This window comes from Diabrotica undecimpunctata, chromosome 3 (assembly GCF_040954645.1).
Source record: "Diabrotica undecimpunctata isolate CICGRU chromosome 3, icDiaUnde3, whole genome shotgun sequence".
Taxonomy (NCBI): Eukaryota; Metazoa; Arthropoda; class Insecta; order Coleoptera; family Chrysomelidae; genus Diabrotica; species Diabrotica undecimpunctata.
Window position 1 is genome coordinate 48,818,238 of NC_092805.1, and position 21,876 is coordinate 48,840,113.

The 21,876-nt window shown below is 31.4% G+C and overlaps 1 pseudogene; it reads right to left on the reverse strand.

Annotated features, from left to right (window-relative positions):
* Positions 1-14,548: 14,548 nt before the first annotated feature.
* On the reverse strand, positions 14,549-17,213 carry LOC140435776 (uncharacterized; annotated as a pseudogene).
* Positions 17,214-21,876: the final 4,663 nt, after the last annotated feature.

Consider the following 21,876-nt stretch of genomic DNA (forward strand, 5'->3'; position numbering starts at 1 on the left):
TGAAGAATTCTTAAATTTATGATTGGCTACGTGGCTGTATAGTGTATGAGGCTTTAATAAATATTTAAATTATATTATTGTTATAATAAATTCTTTTTTACCCAGCTCAAAATTTTCTATTTTTTAATTTATTATGCATAGATTTCTTTATTTGAAGTTCGTTGTGTTAATTTTTGTATGACCATTTTTTAAAACAAAGTGATTACTTAAGTCTGAAAATCATATTTAATACTGAATAAACAAAATTATCAAGATGATGGAGCCCTGGAGTAGATTTATATTTAGTTTTTTAGATCTTCTTGTAGTGTCTACCCGTTTCGGATCTTGGCGACTATCATGACAATTTGTACTTTGCACACTGCTGGTCTGAAAATATTTGTGGTTGTTGTGTTGAACCACATACATAGATTCTTCAGCCAGGAAATCCTTCGCCTTCCTGGGCCTTGTTTTCCATCTACTTTTTCCTGTAAAATTAGTTGCAGCAATCCATATATTTCGCTGTTCCTAATGATATGACCAAGGTATTCTATTTTGGCTGTTTTTATTGTGGTTATCAGCTGTTTTTCTTTTTTCATTCTTAATAACTTCCACGACTCAACTCCGTACAACAGTATAGGAAAGATATAACATAGTAGTAACCTGATTTTTATGGGTGTTAATAAATCAGGACATTTGAATAGCTTAGCCATTTTTTGAAATGTAGATTTGGCTTTCTCTGTCCTACATTTAATTTCTAAGAAATGGTCCCAATTTTTACTCTTTCTGTTCATTGACCTGAATGCTTTATGGTAATCAATGAAGCATGCATATATATCGCAGTTCACATCTTTACATCGTTGAAATAGCACTTTTATGCTAAAGAGAGCCTCTCTCGTACCTACTGCATTCCGAAAACTAAACTGTGTGCTACGGCTGAATTTTTCTTCGCACAGTCTATATATTCTTTGATGTATGATTTTTAGAAATAACTTTAAAAGATGGTTCATTAAGCTGATGGTCGGCAAATCACTGCAGGATACTTATTTTGTTTTCTTTGGTACATAAATAAACGTCAGCGTGACTTGAGCCATGTTCTTGGTTCATTAAATATTTTTTATTAGGAGTTGAGTACCGTTGGTGTTAAATAGTTTTATGATCAGTATGTGCATTGTCAGGTCCAGGAGCTTTGCCATCTTTTGGTTGTAATATTGCCTTTCCCACTTCATTTGATGTGATTTGTAAGTGGTCATTACATATGTGGGACGGAGGTTGTTGGGATCTACTATCATCAGAGTTCTTTGATAAACTTGGTCCATATGCAAATTTCTTGATTTTTATCTGTGATAATGTTTCCCTGTTGATCTCGCAGTTTGTTAGCTGTATTTAATTTCTAAAGACCAGCTGCTTGTTTAAGCATTTTAAACGTGTCGTGTTGTTCTTCCAATAAATATATTTCTTTACACCGTGATTTTAATCAATTTTTTTTGGCCTTTCGTATTTGTGTTCTTATTTGTCTGTGAATATTGTTCTGCATTCTTTTGTTGTTCTTTGATTTTTTTCTTTTTTCCATGAGTTGCAGTATCTTGTCATTCATCTGACTGTTCTTTTTCTCTTTTTTTTATTAGATGTTCTTCTCTGATCTTTAAAAACGTCTCTTTTTTTACTTACATTTAAGTCTTCTCATATCGCATTTTTGTTACTATTCTTTTTTGTAACCTTCTTAAATCTAAACCGATATTTACCAACAACAGGAACATCATCTGACGATATTTTAGCACCATATATGTGCTTATATTCAATAAAAATACTTTAATTTCTGATTACTATGGTTTAAATATTTATTTACTGTAGATGTTATTGGAGAACCTATAGGTTTCCAAAAATTGAAAAATCACGTTCATAAATAATGTATACGTACCCAGTTTTCCAAATGCAATAAATGAAATAAAAGAGAAGTATAAAAACGTCAATTGTAATAATAATATTAGCCATTTTCTAATTTTTATTACATTTTTTATTATATATCTAATTCTTATAGCCGACATACGTTTGACTCACATGTTTTGATTTATTTCCTATAATAAGAATGATGACGATGTGCATGAGATGACGGCTCATTACTTCAAGTTTTTAATTTAGACAATTTTGGTCGACATCCATTTGTTCAAATTTTATTGCTGTTACAGGAGCGCTAATGCCGTCGCGTTGATAACGCGTAAAACAGGGCGCATAATTTCAAAGTTATAACGTGACTCTAATTGCATCGCGTTGAAATCACTTTGTCCGCGTTGTCAGCGCTACGTATAATAGGCCAGTAAATGAACGTGAAATACGGTGAAATCAAGGTCTATCTTACCACCATTTGGAATCATTCTGTTCATTGGAGAATGTTTAACAAAACTACACCTATGAAAATGAATTGTAGAATTTAAAAATATGGGAGTAAATCTGGAAGAGATATTAAAATCAATTAAAGACAACACATTATTTAATCAATCAGTCACATTTGGATTAATCAATTTAGTTAATCTTGAAATAAAGTAGTTTATACAGAAACATACTAGTGTCTTAAATTTTTCTTCCAACATGACAACATAATAATATGCATATAATAAATACCAAGGATTTCCCCTTGAATTTCAGCTGTTAACTGATCCAGCATAAATGAGAATAAATACGGGCTTAACATAGAACTCTGATAAAGCCATACTTTTACAACAAATTTTACAGTTTTACCTGCATTCATTCTAACGCTAGTTTTTAACTTCTCATATATGTCTTGCATTACTCTTATATATTCAGACGGTACTCCTGTCCTACTTAATGTCCAACACAGTAGGTTTCTGATAAGTTTGTCATATGTATGCCTTCTAAAGATTAATAAACCATATGTGCAATCTTTTCTTTCACTTGAAATTTTTTTAACTGTTTTAGGTATAATAAACATTGCTGTTATGTACCAGCGTTGCATCAATCCGAATTCACTCCTATACACTTTTATTTCTAGGATCTGGAATATATTTTAAATTTAGTGTTGTGAAAAATTGTCTGAAGACAATTAAGCAAATGTTTACTGGAAATCACTATTGCAAACCAATTAAAACACTAAATAGATATTTTAAAATGTTTTAATTATTTTTTAAAAATCTGTCAAATTAAAGGTCAATGTCAATGACGAAGGTAAAACCCCTCTAAATATTACCTAGGTCCCAGTACATCTCGAGTTAAAAATACAACTATTATAATATATAAAAGTTCTGTATATAATAATATATAAATTATATAATATAAATATATAAATTCTGTACCCTGGAGTCAGAATTGATCAATTCCAAAAATTAAGAAAATGTACTTTTATGTTAGGTAAATACCTTGACAACGAGTCTTTAGAATAGTAATGTTCAATACCGAGCTAAATACATATTAACGCTTACAAATTCTTCTTCTTCTTGATGTGCCTATCCGTTACGAATACTGGCGATCATCATGGCAATCTTTATCTTATCTGCAACAGCGCGAAAAAGCTTACAAATTGCCTATAAAAATCAGTGTGATGTTCAAATTTAGTCAAATCCTGACAATTTCAGTTTCAATATTGGACAGGTCCATTTCGACCAATAGTAACTCGGAACTTGCTCTCGTGACTATACCATTCTGAATCAGTTATCTGGTACATAGATAAAGAATATATATTACTAAATAGATAGGAAACTTTGTAGGTTATTTCTGGACAATGCGCCATCTGGCGGCCTTAGGAAAGCAACATCTTTTTAAAAAATCTTATCGTAATTCTTCAAATATAAAGATTAATATTGAGGGTTTGATTACAAAAATAAAACAAACGTTGGTTCTTTTTCTACTTTTTCTTTTTTACGTTTTTATATAAACATTAATTACATGTATTTAAATGTAGTTGGTTAAACAGTGGCTATTCTGTAGTTTCTATAAATTACAACACAGAAACAGAGAAGGAATAGCATCACATTTCAAGGTGGACTTATATCTCAATCCAACATAGCGGGCTTCTGGTCCAAAATGAATTGTGCAAGTCTTCTCTGCCAATTTTGTTAATCCAAATATCATAAAGCTAAAAAATAAATAGTTTGTTTTTAATATTTTCTGTGAAATAATGTTACATAGTATATTTCTAGAGGTGCTTTACAAAAGGAGAAATAAACAAAAGTTTTGTAGAAAAAGTTCTTGAAACATTGAAGAATTGCCACATTTTTAATGGCGATAATTTTAATTCCTGAAAAACTTTTACCTAATTCAATTATTAAAAAATAAATAAAATCTTATATCAGCATTTTCTACTTACCGCCCTATCTTTTGGAAAAATATGCATTTGAGCATCCTTATTGTAATTATTATAACCATTAACGCAACAGTTAAAAACCGCAATTATTTAAATATGATGGCAAAAAAGCAAACAATTATTTAATCGCAAATAATACAACTCGAAACACTGTGTCGAAACCACAATAAAAATGGCGTACTTGTTTTGTTGGTTGCGGTATTGCGCAGTCACGAAGCTTTGCTATGAATGCTACGCCCTCTGGTGTCCTTAGGAAATACAAATTTCAGAGGACTGTCACTCCCATAAGAGATACCCGGGCATGATCTGGTACTTGTTGTCGATTAACGACCACGCGAAGGATTTTTTCTAATTTTCTTTTGTAATATTAAGTTAACATTACAGAAATATGGACAATTCGATAGAGGAAACAACGCCAAACAAACGTAGAAAAAGAACGGAGCGACAGGAAGATACTAAATGTGTAAAATTGCAAAGACAAAGGTAAGAAACTTTCCATCTTACAACTATATACTAAAAACAGAGCTGTACTCAAAATTATTTTATATGCGAAATTTCTTGCATTAAAACATTGACCAATTTAGGGATATACTAAATCAATGAAAAATATATTTGTTTTTATGTTTTTTTTTAGATAAAAAATCCCATTTAAAATAACGTCTACAATAGGTTTGTTTCAACCCGTCACAAATACCGTTCTTGAATGGTTACGAGTATGCTCAGTAACGAAAAATGTGTTAGTGTTCATACTCGTAACCATTCAAGAACGGTAATGTGACGGGTTGGAACAAACCTTATGATTTAATAATTTTTTCTTACAGATACTCTGCCTCATCATTACTAGAACAGATAACTTGTAAACATAATTCTAAGAGATAGTCCTGTCAAAAGCTTACGATGCGAGATATAAAATAATTCCATGATGCTTTTTATGCACAAAAAACGAAAAGTTATCAAGACAGTTTCATTGTTAAATATTGCAAGGCAATTTCAATTTAACGAAAACCAATTGTGAATGGACACAGTAATGCAGAACGAATGCAGAAGTATATTTTTAAAAATATTTTTGATAAAGAAAGACCGAATAAGAGGAGTCCTTCATCGTTATCATCGTACCGGAGAAATGAGCAATAGAGCAAAACTGATTCGAAAGCATTTACCTTCTGAACTCAATATCACCAAAATGTACAAGATATACAAAGAGTCATATCCAAATACTATTTGTAAGCTCTCATATTTTCGTCATGTATTCAATACAAAGTTTAATTTGAGATTTGGAAGTCCCAGAACAGACGTGTGTTCTAAGTGTTTGGAGCTGGACGGAAAAATTATATCTGAGCAAAGTGTGCATGAAAAGACAAATTTAATTGTGGAAAAACGAGTCCATAAACTAAGGGCAAAAGATTTTTATTAATTGTTAAAAGAGAAGAAGCCGGATTTGAAAACAATAACATTTAATTGCCAAAACGAACAACTTCTCCCCAAAGTTCCTGACCAGTCTGCCTGCTACTCACGGCAATTATATATTTATAATTTTACCATTGTGAAAGGTAGTAGTAACCATCACTTTAGAAAAGAAAATACTCATATTTTCTACTGAACAGAAAACCAACAGAAAAAAAGTTCTAATGAGATAGCAAACTGTGTTTATCACTTTTTAAAAAATGCTAATTTGCAGGGTAGGTACCTATAAAAGTTTTGCGTCTTGCCTCTGACGGTTGCAAGGGGCAAAATAAAAATTCAATTATTTTATCAATGTGCATAATCTGGTTGACTACAGAAGCTCCTGATACAATTGACAAGACAGAGTTGATATTTCCAGTAACGGGACGTTCATATCTTCCCCCTGACAGGGTGTTTGGAGTTATAGAAAAAAACGGGTGTGTGATGCTGCTAAAATTGCCGATGTTAAAAAGCTGTTAGAGAAACACTATGGGGTGGACTGGATTGATAGAGGAGTCGAAAACATAAAATTAGCATTTTATTTAAACATTACTAATAACAATATCTTGACAGAGGTCCTTGAAGAAGATGAACCTTGCTGCAATCATGATCAAAACGACGAGTGTAGGAGATTGATATTTATGAAATTTTGATTTTTTTTTAATTCAATAAATTTTTGTAGTACTAGTTTAAATTTATTTAATAATCCTATTAATAAATCTGACAGTATCACGGCATGATACAATCGTATAAGAAATGGCAGAATTCGTACCTGTTTATAGTGGCATTTTGTTAGTTTCAGATTTAGGCAAATCCGTTACTGTAATTTTTAAAAGAGGTCAATTTCTCTGACATCTAGTACCAAATTTTCAAAACTGGTCAAATCCAATTTATTAGTAGCATTTTTTGTGCATTAAAGTATTCAAATGATAAAATCTATGTTGTTCTTTAATAAATTACACTCATATATTAGTAAGAAAATAATAATGTATTAGAAAATGCGAAAATATTGTGTTTGTCACATAAGTGTTTATCTCCATTGTTGTAAAAATGGAGCTGGCCATTTTTGATCATAGGGTACAGAAATATCATAATTACTAACATAGCTTTAAGATTTAGACCTAACCTAAGTGAGCATATACACAATCTTATAAGAAATTTTACTATATTTACTTATCAAGTATAATCTATAATAATGGTAAATTAATTAACTTTTATAAGTAAACTATATTCCTTTAGTTGGCTGTATACCATGCAGTCAATTTATTTTAAATACAATTGCAATAAAATTTGTTTTAAATTAAAACCACTTTATATCTAACCTAAACTTTAAAATTATTTTACAAAAATAAGTGCAGACATATGTATATCTAAACTATAATTAACTATTTGCATATTATTTTTGCTTATTTATGCATATTCAGCCTCTTTTAAAATGCATATTGCATGGATCTTTCAGACATTTTTTTGTTGCATATTTTTTAGTCTCTAATTATAATAATAGATTGGTCGTGAAAGAATACACTCCTTAATTACATAAAGCAGCTTTTCAAAATATAAAACAGTGTGAGTTATTTAGTTATTTATGAAAATCTGGACTAATTTGCAAAAACTTTTAACTTCGCTAATCATATTAAATTTATTTACTCTCTATTTACCTTGTTTTCATAGTTCCAAAAGAGAGAAGACCCTTTGTATATAAAAATTAGATTTAAAAAGAAAAACAAATTGCTCGATAATGTAAATATTTTTTCAAATATTTTTCTTGACGTTGATGAACAACTGCGTATAAGACTCTATATCGAAAACAAAGATGATGGAACGGTTTATTATGGCGAGTTGCTAACGGAAAAGATAAAGTTCTAGTATATATGTAGTGCTATTAATAACAAAATAGATTTTTATTCACAATATGTGTATAATATAAGTTATACGCTACGGAAAAAAACAAAATCAACAACTTTATTATGATATTTAGGGTCCAATTATAGTTAATGCTAATAAAGAAAAGCGACAAAAAATTTAAGCATGGAAGATAATATAGTATAGAGGACTATTGTAATCTAGTTAGAAACAGAGATACAAGTTATGTATATGAATACAAGAATACAATGAATACAAGAATACAAGATATGTATATGCTTAAATATTTATATCTACAAAATTAAGTAAAACAAAATAAATTTCTGGTAACCCAAATGGGTAGAAAGCATTGAAGAAGTTCGTAAATAGTGTTTATGATTTCATACTTGATCATAATTGTCTAGATATCCTGGAAAAAAGTTAAATTTTTTTTTTTTGATTCTGATTAATGAACTCGAATAGTTCTTACACAATGTTGCCTGTATTTTAATTTTTCTTTTCTTTGTCTTTATAGAGGGTTACGCCGCCTGACTGACCTTAGTGCAGGATTAGTTTCCTTAGTTTAGTTTCCTTAGTCGGGATTCCGGCAATAGTTTCCAAGAAACTCTTTAAAATGCCCTCTCGTCGCTAAGTCTACGTCAAATGCCTACCTGCTAAACCAGACCCGCCTCTGTTATCCAGTGATCCGGAAACTAAATGACCACAGTAAGGCTGGAATCACTTTCGAAGCATTACCTTACGTCACCCATAGACTGTAAATGATAAGGCTATATCTTATGAAGTATGGTTATGAAGTATGGTACATAATCCAAAGGTGTAGGCAGACCGAAACCCTCCAAGCAGTTTTGGTAGTCGCACCAGCGACACCGTCAGATATATATCGTCGGTATACTGCGAAAACCAGGTAAATGTCGGAATATCGAAATCGAGAAAAAACGTTTTTAAAGTTTAGTTTTATATTGTGAATTAAGTAGTCAGCTTGTTTTTGATATTAGGTATTCTAGTGAAAGATGCATATATCTGAGATTATATTCTATCATTAGTTTGAAAAAGTTGAGACACCTATCTGACTAATCCTAAATTTAAGTTGGAAATGCTATCACTTACCTGGTTTTACCTGTAAATCTAAATAAATCAATTACTCTTCAAATAACATATTTAACACAAATATAATGAACCAAGTATAATATTGTCCAGTTTTTTGATCGAGATATGAGGCTTTTACTAGGTAATAGCAATGTTTTAAGGTATTAGTCGATATTTATGACATTTAACTGGTTTTCCCTGAAAATTTTATTAACAGCTGTGTGTAGTTATAGTTATTGTTTATATGAATGACAGGCAGTTTTATAGAAAAAATCAAATTTATTTCGAATATAATAATAATATTATTATTATGAGGCTTCCTCGTCCGATACGTCACTGAAAGCAGGCTCTGGCAAGATGTCTGTTACATCATTTCTCGTTTTCAAATTACGATACCACCCGTGATATTCCTCCGGTATCACTCCCTTATCATATAGCTGTACCAAATCTCTCTTTTTTGCTATGCTAATTGGCAAATGTGCATCATAAAGTCGCTTAAGTTCTTCAAGATTGCTTGAATTAGTTGATAACTTAACGTGCTTTTTTCTTTTTGACTCCCGTGCAGTATCAGTAAGGAAATAATTGAAGCTTGTTGACATGTCATAATTAAAAAAATAGATTCTGTTTGTCTCTCCTTTCACGAATCTCATTCTTTTTATCTTCAACCACATTATTTTTTCGCCGTTTTGGTCTTTTGTCCGGTTTTTAATTAAAGTGTGTGACAAATTTTTTAAATCATAAAAGTCGTAGTATTTAAATTCTTTACATTTGTATGGTTCTATACATAATTTTTTATCTTCAACCTTGATATTTTTATTTCCTCTTGCATTTTGAAAAACAGACAAGTAATCTGGCATCCCATAGATAGATCTGTGTTTTTTAGCGGTTTCCTTAATACTCTGCATATAGTCAACTTCCATATAGGAATGTCCAGACTCTAAAAATTTGCGTTAAATAATATTTAAACGGATTCTGTCCTCTGCAGGTAACAGAAAATGAACTTATTTCACTTACATATTCTGGAACACATTTTATTAAGTGGTGGAGTATAATGCTTTCTATTTCAGAACTTCCTTGTCTACCGTTAATTTCTGACCAGTCAAAACAGTAAGCTGCATTCGGTAATGCGGCTTCATATACACACAAATTGTAGACACATAATTTTCGAGAATAATATAGTTTTCCAGTCAATCCACTTGGAATCTGTAGTAGATCGAAAGTAACTGAAACAAAATCCCGTTGTTCATTAGATCTTTTCTTATCATTTTGTTTTTTAAGATTACATACTTCTTTTCTTTTGTGATGTTCTCTGTAACTGTCTTCTAAATCCGATTTGTCAGTTAGATTAGCCCTATCAAATTTATTACAATGTAAGAAGTAATATTACATGTAAGAAGAGCTAGCGACAGCAGATGGATAAAAAGAATAACCGAATGGAGCCCCATAGGAAGGAGGAAAAGAGGACGACCCCGAAAATCCTGGAGAAACGAAGTAGACGACGCCATGAGTAAGAGAGGACTAAACGATGGAGAATGGAACAACAGAGAGAGATGGAAACGGTTGAGCGAGGGAAGGCAGTGAATACTGTAGAATCCCTAAATATATATATATATATATATATATATATATATATATATATATATATATATTTATTACAAACTAAACATTGATCTTTTTTAGCAACAAAAAAGCTTAAATTATAGTAGTTAGAAAATATTCTTCGATATGTAATTTCGCTAACACCTTCCAGTTTCTTCTGCTCATAGTCATTTCTAAAAAGTTGGTACATTTTTTTTATACTTAAATTTTTGTCCAAATATCTACGCTTTGAACTTTGGCAAATATAATGTGGGCCCATGGTTGGAAAAGACTCAATTTGAGCCTTCACGATTTTTCGGGTTTTACTGCTTGTTTTATTTGGCGGTGTATGCTTGCCTCTTTTATCCGTATCTGGATAATAGCCTAGAATATCAGTTTTTCTTACAACATCTTGTATTAACGATGCTGATATACAAAGTGTCTTCCAAAGAAATTTCTCACATACCTGTATGTCTTGACCATTCAAAGAAAAGTGACACTTTTTGGAAAATGCACGTGGTTTTTTTAAACTTCAACGAACTGCAACGACTCTCTTTGGTGGCTCCGTTTTAATACGTGCAATAAGAAAATGTTTCTGGCCTATATATTCTAACTTTCAATAATCACGACATAGTCTTTTTCTGTAATCTTCGCTGAAATAACTGGAACATTTGTAAAAGCACTCTGAACAATTAACTGGTTTTGGCAATGCTGGTCTATGGTCTTTTTTATCCTATAAGGCAAACCCTCAGCACTCCTCCTTTTTGCGACATTGATTACCCAATCTTTGGGGTTAGCTTTTCTCCAACCTTTTAGTGGACGTACGTCTTTCCATACTTTGTCAAGAAGTAGATTTAATATCCAACTAGCTATTTCAGTTGACACTAAATTGTTCGTGGGTGCACCTATTTCAGTATCTTTTTTCTCATCATTTAGGCTATCAAAGTGTGTAAATCATATAGACTTCCTAGAGAGAGCGATCCCTCTTCACTTGGCTGATATTTGGGGTCTACATATGAAAAGTCACTATCAAAAATGGATTCCATCATTGAGACTATATTGTTCTCAGAATCATCAAGAATTGAACTGCTGTCTTCAGATATTCTATCTGTGTATGTGTTATAAAGATCATTTATGGGTTTAGCTTAGTAACCATTTCTAAATTTTAACTCACCCCATTTACAGGTAGAATGAAGTAAGTGTACTTGAAGGTTTTTACTAGTCGATATGAAAGAGAAATTTTAAAAAATCATACACGTAAAATGTATTAAAGACACTTATCACCTTTTTACTGAATATGGTTTGCAGTAGTAGAAATATATTGTTGTCCGGCATAATAATATATGTGGGCTCACTTTGTTTTACATGCAGCTGAACTTTAATTTTATGGAAGTAAGTAGCGATATATTGTTTTATTTGAAAATGAACAGTTGATTAGGTGTAACATTTGTTTATTACACAAACTATCTGCTGAATGGTAAGTCGTATCATTTATTGGGTTTTACCTGTATGTAGAGCGGAAAAAGCTGAGAATTTTGGTATACTTAACTCAATATTTTAAGATTTGTCATTTACGTGGTTTTCGCAGTATACCGACGATATATATATATATATATATATATATATATATATATATATATATATATATATATATACAATAACTAAGTTCGGTTTGCGGTAACAACTGAGTCATAACTTCGAAGTTTGTTTAATATTAGATGAAGGCTCAAACTAATAAAATTTTAACTTGTACTTGGGACCATTTACGAATCCCTTTGCTAAATAATTTAAAGGGTTAACTGTATTGTTTAACCCCTTTCGGTCAGAATTTCAAGAGTTTGATCCTGATACCAGACGACGTTGTTTTTGTTTTTATATCTTTTTTACTGCTTTTTCTTAGGAAAATTCTAAAATCTTTGAGACACAGAAAGTTGTATACAAAAATGAAATTTGTGGGTTTATTCTGTTCTGTGTAAAGTACACCGATTACTGACGACCATACTTAATATACATATGTTTATAAAGCTAGACTAAAATAAGTTTTTATCCATCAAACTTATATCAATTTAACATCGTAATAAAATAATACTAGTGTGAGATTAAAGTCAATTAAAAGTATAAATTTTTACTTCGGGTGTATTTTTGTACATCAGGTGCATCTTAGTAAAAAAATAACAGTTGTATCTACAAAATCAATGTGTAAAATCTAACAACGGTAGAAAACTCTCACAGAAAGAGTTACTGTTTATTTATATGAACAAAATGTGAAATACACAAAAATTTGTGTCTGTCAATTTGATGAAAGTAAAAAATAACAAAGTTCTAGTCTGGAACCATGGACTTTACAAGTTCAATATTTTTTTTTGAGAAATTAACGAAACTAAATTCGTTTTTTATAGGTATAATAAAGACCAGAACTATGTAATAAAAACAATTCCAAATCATTAATAGAAGCGTTTAGTAATCAATCATAAATAATTTTTATTTGACCAAAAGTAAGATATTATAGCCACGTTATTAGGCAGATATTACAACTACTTATAAAGAGTTAATAATATATTACTTACAAAGAAAGTTGGCTGTTTTCAATGTGCTTCTAGTAAGTTGTCGTTCCATCGTTTTAATGTTCTTGCTACTGATCGTCTTCCTATTGTGGAACGGGCTATTTGTTGTTATTCGGCTTATATGATCGTTTCATTCTACTCTTCTACTTCTTATTGTGTGCTTGATGTTCTTAACGTTTCATTTACGTCGTATATCTGCACTTCTAGCTCTGTCTCATAGTGTCTTTTATTATCAATTTTTCTAAGTGCTTTCTTCTCTGCTGTTTTAGATAATGTACAGATTCTTGGTTAAAACGACGTGATTTTTAAAATCGTCAAGATACTTTTCTAAAACCAATTTTTTTGCATATAAGAATTTAACACCTGTTGAATTGTTTGAGTTATTTTGGGATGACCCATTATTCGAATACTTAGAGTCAACAACTCTATGTGCTTTAGAAAAAAATATGCTTTTTTCAAAAATATTCTCGATCCAAATATCTCACTTCAAGAACTGTAATGCTTTATTGAAATTTTAATTATTAGTGGATTGACTCCAAAACCAGGAAAGAGATAATACTGGGATTTTAAACACGACATGGAGCACCCTTTTCTTAAAAATGCAATGACGCCTAATCGATTTAAACCAATTTTGCAACTTGTACATTGGGCATAAAATAATAACATGAAGATACTATGTGAAGCATTCTTGTAAACAGTTCATAAGGGGAAAGCCAATCAGATTTAGATTTGAAATTTTGTTGCTAAACACAAAAGATGGTTATCTAATTAATTTTAATATATATCAGGGACATACCCAAAATTCAGCGAAAGGGACGAAAAATTACATAGAAAAGCTACTGCTTCACTGCTAAACAGGTTGCGTGAGTTACCCACAAATAAAAGGAATTTATCATATAAACTCTCGATAACTTGTTTACCAATGTTAACCTACTGTTAAATATGCGAGAAAATGGTATATGGTGTACCGGTAACATTCGCGAAACTCGTTTACCAAAGTGATTTTCAAAAACAGGCAGATCGGGCTGATAGTAGTGGCGTTATTGAACGCAACAAAGGCATTATTTTTTACGTTGGTCCGACAATAATATTTTTACTGCTGTGTCTACTTCTTATGGCATCCAACCAATGACACTACTTGTAAAAAGGTTTTCTCAACAAAAAAAGAAAATTATTCAAGTGCCTCGTCCGTGTCTCATAGGAAAATATAACTCATCGATGGGAGAAATGGACTTGATGGATTAAAATATTATAGGGAGGTACAGGATTTGTATTAGATCAATAAACAAATAGCGGTGGCCATTATTAACATGGTTACTAGACGCATCATTGGAAAATGTTTGGCATATTTGGCGGGTGTTGGAGAAAAGTGGTATAAGTCTAAATTTTAAGTTTCGAGAAAAACGCAATTATAGTTTTTTCAAATTTAATATTGTTGTTACGGATACAAATAAGATATTTTCGTTAAACAATTTTTGGAAATGGCTTTGAATTTGTTGGATTAAAATAGATCTACTAGTAAAAAGGACCTAGTTGTACAATTTAAAAAAAAATATGACTTATATCACTTTTCACAATTATTTATTAAAGAACAAAAGCCCTTTCGGAAGATATAGTAAAAAATCTAATTATTAATTATAAATAATAAAATGTGAAACTGAAAAGTTTTATGTTTACTTAAGATGGTACATTTATAGTCAAATACAACGTAAAAGTTTATTTAATTTTTAAAAATTTCAATTTCTGTGTGTACACTCTCCTCGTCACTACTATTTTCATCCTCGGGTAACGTATTTGGTATATCCTCCTTCGTAGTTAAATTTCTATAAAAATCATGAAATTTTTCTGAAATATAAGGCAATAGCTCTATCAAGTTCTTTTTTTTATCGATGTTTATTGGATTGGGACCTTTATATATTATGACAGAGGAATTTTTATGTTTTAGGCCACGTATTACCTTTTCTTAAAAAACCTACGGTTTTAAATGGTTCGTCTACATTTAAGCTACTTTTGTATTCAAGGACACCAGGATTCTGTGAAAATCTCAACCATTTCATTTGTTTCCACATGACTTTTTCTCCTAAGTTGTTAATTTTTCTTTGCTGAAGGACATTCTTATACAAAGAAGAAAACTCAAGACAATCCGATCTGCACATTTCAGTAACTAAAAAAGTTCGCTTATTTCCACATAGTCTCACCAAATTCATCCAGTCTCTTGGGTGTTCTATCGAACATAGATATCTTTTTTTCTCTATAATTGCGTGATCTGAATCACACTCCATGTGGGTGTGACCAGGAACAAGAAATTTGTGGTTAATATATGATAGATTGGGATTCTCTTTTAAAACCATCATGAACATTGCAGGTAAAAAAGAGTTCTTGTTTTGTCCTGCACACATATCAGAATATAAGGTGATCTCTTTTATTTCAGGTGAAATATGTGAAATCTGCTTGTATAAGCATGACGCAATCTGATTTGCACCCCGTCCAGCTACGCCCTCATGCCACATAAAACACATTGCTTGATTATCATTAAATCTATGTAATGTTAAATTAAAGGTCCACAACTGCCTTTTAGAGAATGCTATTGAAGTCTGAAGATCAGGTGTGGGGAGACACTATTGCAAACCAAACGTATAAATGATTTTTGATTCATTTTCTAACGCAGCATTTTTATCTATACGCTTAGTCTCATAAGCGTTTGATGCTTCTTGTTGGTGATTATCATGAAGATTTTGAATTTCTTGCATTTTTTGTGCATCTTTAGTTGTTTTCAGGAGCATATGATATTTATCGCATGTAGCGCAGGTATCCTTTTTGGGCTGTTTGATTTTTATTTCTATGGAATGGAATACTTTTTGATATTTGAATTTCGATACTGGGGTTTTCTCGTGAGGTAGCCATTTTTTGTATTCTTCATACATTCTTGTTAAGGTATATTAATGAGGAAGATATATCTTTGATGAGTCACGACGACAATAGTGACTCTCATACGTTGAGATTGATCCAATGTGAACTCTTACTAATTAAATATCTTGTTCGGGAGTTTTGTTAGATGGTGAGGCAAGACCTCGCAAATCATCATGTGGCATTGCAGAAGCTGAAGAAATCTTGTTTTTTGTCATATCGGTTAGAAACCGTTTTGTTTCTTTAAAAGTTTTTAGGAAACAACTGTGACAAACGTTAACTAGTAGTTGACCATTTAGTGGTAAAAAATATTTGTGTGACAGAAGCCTATTTTTATGTTTTTTGTTTTCTAATTTACGTTTTGTGGTTTTCTTTCCATCTGTTGTTATAAGCCTAGCTATAAAAGACACGCGTTTGTTAAAGCTCGCTAAAGACCAATATTCTTTGAAAATTTCCTGTCGTTTTTCTTCAGTTATCCTGTCTTTGCATTTTAAGCGGCAACTTAATAGCTCCTGACATGTCCGTGCTTTTATAACCTTCCCACTTTTCGTGGTGTACGATAACCGAAGGTTTCTGTTCTGCTTTCGTTTCTAACGAATTAGCCTAGTTTCATTTTTTAGCGATTTTCGTCCAGGTTTATTTTTTAAGATTTCTCTTCCTGACTCATGTGCGATAAGTGCTGTTGTATCTTTTTGCAGCTTTTTCTTTGGGATGTCATTATCGGAGTCGGTATCACTTTCTTGTATATAATCTGGCGCGTCACTATCATCAAACGCCTCCTCATTACCTGGATATTCCAGATAACCTTTGTCGTCGTCATCAATCCCACATACTTGATCAATAACTTCTTTCAAAGTCTTTCGAACATTCGGTTCACAGAAGGACAGTGAAGGTGCAGGACTTGATCTATTATCTTCATCTGCTAAGACAGGTTCTTCAAGGAAAACACCCGCATTGCCCATCATGGAATTTTCATCTAAAAACCCAGATTAATATCAAATTTTTGAAAAACTAATAAATTTTGTCAATTTTTTTTCCAGAAAAATGAAATTGTCACGCCAAAATTGGTTTTTACTTTTTATGGAAATTCGGTCCCCTCTAGAGAAAACCGAAAATATATTATTTTATGTATAAAATGATAAGAAATCTGAAATTTGACTTGAGTATGTAAGTTAAGCATCAACTTATACATACATTAATTTTTAAAATTTTTAGAGATACAAATTAAAGTAACGCCACTGGTTAAAGTTAACCAAAAACAATAGGCATATTCACCAAGTTATAGTTGAGTTGCATCTAGAAAACTTTTACGCAAAAATAAATGTTGTTAATCTAGTATGTCGTATAAAAAATAATGATATTACTGTTTTAATTATTATTGTACAGATAAATAAACAATTATTACCTTGGAGGTCTCCAGTATTTACATTATCTTCTTCCAACAGTTTGGAAATCAATTTGCTTCTTTGAGATGCCATAACCTCTAATTTTTATTTCTCACGGCTATTACTAAATAATCTCGAACAGGAATTGATGTTATATAGGTGAGGTATACTATCACTACACTACTTATTACATTTCTCTCGAATACTTAAAGCTCATTTAAAAGGTCAAAACAAAAGTGGATAAAACCAACAGTAACACCCGTGTAGTACTAAACCACAAATGACAGACAAGTCGATTGAGCGGGAACAAACCGGTCATTATTTTAATAGGGAAAAGCGAGGTAAGTCGACCTAAAACTGCACAGTTTGAATTTCTATTGCCGTAACTACTAGTATATCTCAACATATATCATCAGTTTTCAATTTTGGAGTTAAAACATTTGTGATATGTCAACATATAATGTTTTTCCCTATATTTTTTAATGAGAATAGTGATATATTTTTACATATACCTTTATTCACATTCATATTTTACCAATAACTTTTGATATATTTGCACTTGTATCACTATTCACAAATATTAATCATAAAATTTGATTGATTTGATTTGGGGTTGTGTATTGATTGCAATGAGCTGTTTCATACAAGATAAGTCTCTATACATATGTAAAACATCTGATGTGATTTGGGGTTGTGTATTGATTGCAATGAGCTGTTTCATACAAGATAAGTCTCTATACATATACAAAACATCTTTTATGCTTAAATATATAATTTAATATACCCTTAGCATTTTTTCTTATTTTACTTCCTGTATACCCTAGAGTTACATGTAATAGCTAATAACTTTTTAGCTAATTTTTGTTTTAAAAATAAGCTCAAAAACTCGATTAAAATATATGATTTTCGAAAAATATAATAATTTAGAATATTAAGGGTTAAAATCGGAAGGCAAAGAAAAGACAATGATGCAGCCGTATTTATAATTATAAATAAAAATTAATATCTGCTAATAATGCAGCTACAATGAGCCCTTAAGACAATGCTACACTCCGTCATTCGATTGTTAAATCTATAAAACACGTAAATCGTTTGCAGTAATGAGACCAATGTCTTGGAAAGCTGCAAAAATGATTGCAGCTCCAGCACGATCTGAAAGCCCATAACGATCTAATGTTCTGGCAACAACTGGAAATGTGACATCAGTCATAGTGAGTGAAAAAGTGGAAATATTTGATTGCGATTGGAAGTCCTCAATGTCACCGTTTTTCTTTAATGTATCTGACTGTTGAACATTCAGTCGTATCTTTGAAGTTGTAGGTGATTTGGAAGTACTAGGAATGGATTCCACATCTATTTTCAAGGCCACATATCTTTGTTCTAAAGTCCTAGAACCATGGACTTTAAAGTTCAATATATTTTTCTAAGAAATTAACGAAACTTAATTCTTTTTTTATAGGTATAATACAGACCAGAACTATGTAACAAAAACAATTCTAAATCATTGATAGAAGGGTTTAGTTTTCAATCATAAATAATTTTTATTTGACCAAAAGTAAGATATTATAGCCACGTTATTAGGCAGATATTACACCTACTTATAAAGAGTTAATAATATATTACAACTACTTACAAAGAAAGAGACACGAAAAGTCCTTTGTTGTTTAAAACTAGTTGACGAACTGTCTCATTACCAGGCAGTCAAAAAGTGACATGGCATTTCGACTTCAATAAATAAGGCTGTTTTTAATGAGCTTCCAGTAAGTTGTCGTTCCATTGTTTTCATGTTCTTCCTACTGATCGTCTTCCTATTGTGGAATGGTTTGTACTACGCTATTTGTTGTTTTTCAGCTTATATGATCGTTTCATTCTACTCTTCTATTTCATATCGTGTGCTTGATGTTCTTAACCTTTCATTTACATCGTATATCTGCACTTCTAGCTCTGTCTCATTGTGTCTCTTATCATTAATTTTTCTAAGGGCTTTCATCCCTGCTGTTTTAGAGAATGTACAGATTCTTGGTTAAAACGACGTGATTTTTAAAATCGTCTGGATACTTTTCCAAAACCAATTTTTGTGTATATGAGAATTTAATACCTGTTGAATTGTTTGAGTTATTTTGGGATGACCCATTATTCCAATACTTAGAGTCAACAACTATATGTGCTTTAGAAAAAAATATGCTCTTTTCAAAAATATTCTCGATCCAAATATCTCACTTCAAGAACTGAAATGCTTTATTGAAATTTAAATTATTAGTGGATACACTCCAGAACCAGGAAAGAGATAATACTGGGATTTTAAACAAGACATGGAGCACCCTTTTCTTAAAAATGCAATGCCGGCAAAGAAAAGACGTATGCAGCCGTAAAACCGTAAAAAATGATGCAGCCGTATTTATAATAATAAATAAAAATTAATATCTGCTAATAATGCAGCTACAATGAGCCCTTAAGATAATGCTACACTCCGTCATTCGATTGTTAAATCTACAAAACACGTAAATCCAACTATCTGCAATAATCAAATATCAAAAAATTGTAACAGAGGAAGTAAAACGTACAAACACAGTGAAATAATAATGTAATAATAGGCGATTTAGCAATGAGAATTAAAAGAAACTAAAATATTACGAAAATTGCATTTATCAAGAAAAATTCCACATTCTGAAATGCTGGATTTTTTGTTTATCTTGGACAAGTTAGTTTTGTTACCATAAAAATATATTTGTAACATATATTTCGAATTGAGCAAGAATTCAAAGATAATACGAATTTTTGAAAAATCATCGTACAAATTGTACATCCTTATTATTTGAGTTTTAACTTTAGCCCAACCGTACTTCTCAGTTTCGCTATGTCATTTTGCTCTGTGTCGTCTGTCCTGGTGTAGCAGAGAAAGAAGGGATTTTCGAATTGCGCTTTCGCTTAGACTCGCGGGATTTACGGAAATAAGATAACAAAGTAAGCGATTGACAGAATTGTTTGCGGTATGATAGTGCCTTTATTTTGGAGTTAGATTTTTGCTGTTATTGATTTCTGCCGTTTAGTCATGTCTTTTGTGTTCAAGCTTCTGTTTGCTTCTTATTGACGTAAAGTTAATAGCAGGATTTATAGTGGTATTATAATTATAAAGAGATTAATTTTGAAGCTTTAGACAAGTTAAATATGACAAGAAATATTTTCAGTTGATATTAAAATAAGATTACTTATTTAACGTGTATAATTTATAACATGCATTAAAAGCATGTTATGTAGGCATGTTATGCATACACTGTAGGCAACAGCATGTTTGTTTAAAAACCAATTTTTGTTTAACTTAAATTTTAATTTAATTTTTTTTTGGCATTCATGTCCAGTCTTTTTTTGAAAGATTTACTATAATTTCCAATCATTAGGTAATTGTTCGATTTCTTGGTATTCTATGCCAATGACGAGAACCAAATAATATTAAACGGAAACAATATTAAATTAACAATAAAAAATAACAATACTTAATTAATGGATATTAACCATTAACTACTCGCACATCACGTTTAACCATAAATACACGCGTGGCGTACTTTATACACCACAATAGAATACACTTAAAAACAGCAGTTTTGTTTATTATTTTTTTTTAAATACACTTAGTTGTTTGTTAGGTTAAGTCCGGAAGAGATGGACCACCGAGAGAAATGGACCAGTCTATTATTTCCGAACTCTGATGCTCGAGCGCTACCATCGTTCGTTGTGAGTATGCTTCGGTTACAGCGAAGACATGCTGTTAGTTGTGTGGTGTTGTTGGTAATATTTGTCGAGAAAAACGTCATTGTGTGTTTTGGTAAGTCTAAAAGTTTTTTAACGTAGTAACATAGTTTTAGTTTTCAGTTTAAGTTTACGTAATATCGACGTAGGATTCTTATAGCGATGTCAATAAACATGTAGGTAGTAACCTAACCTAAAAAGGCCGGCATGTGTACGTTAAAAATGCGAATTATGAGGTGGTCCATCTCACCCGGACTTTTGCGAGAGATGGACCAGTACGTTTTGGTAGAGATGGGCCACGTATTTCAATACGGGGGAGATGGACCAGTACCAACGTTTTTAAATATTACTTTTATTAAAACGACTTATAGTGTAATTACTAACTAAGTAGCTGGTTTTTTTTTGTTTCAGAAAAATGCCAACTAACTACGTAAGAAAGGATACCAGTAGATGTTCTTGGACGGAAGATGCATTAATACAAGCGGTTCATGCGGTGGAAAATAAAGAAATGGGTGTCAATGCTGCTACTAAAGCTTATCAAATTCCTAAGACCACTCCTAAAAGAAGGATTAAAAAAAATTCACGTAGGACGGCTTAGGGTTTTCCTTCATTTTAGGAAGAGTAAATGAACAGAAGATTGTAGGCCACATAAAAAAGTTACAAACTCATGGGTTTACTCCTTGCATAGATTCAGTGAGAAGCATGGCGTTTGAAGTTGCTGAAGAGCTAAAACTACCTCACAAATTCAACAAGGAAACTAGAAAAGCTGGTTATGATTGGCTTAACTTTTTTCTTTTAAGAAATCCTACTCTTACTATAAGAAAATCAGAAGGTGTATTTGTATCCCGAGCTAAGGGAATGAACACGAGGTGTGTGGAGGAGTACTTTAAGTTACTTAAAAGTGTTATTTTGGAAAACAATTTGGTTGAAAAGACTGGGCACATTTTTAACATAGACGAAACCGAGCTTCAACTGAACAACAAGCTAGGAAATGTTGTTGCCATTAAAG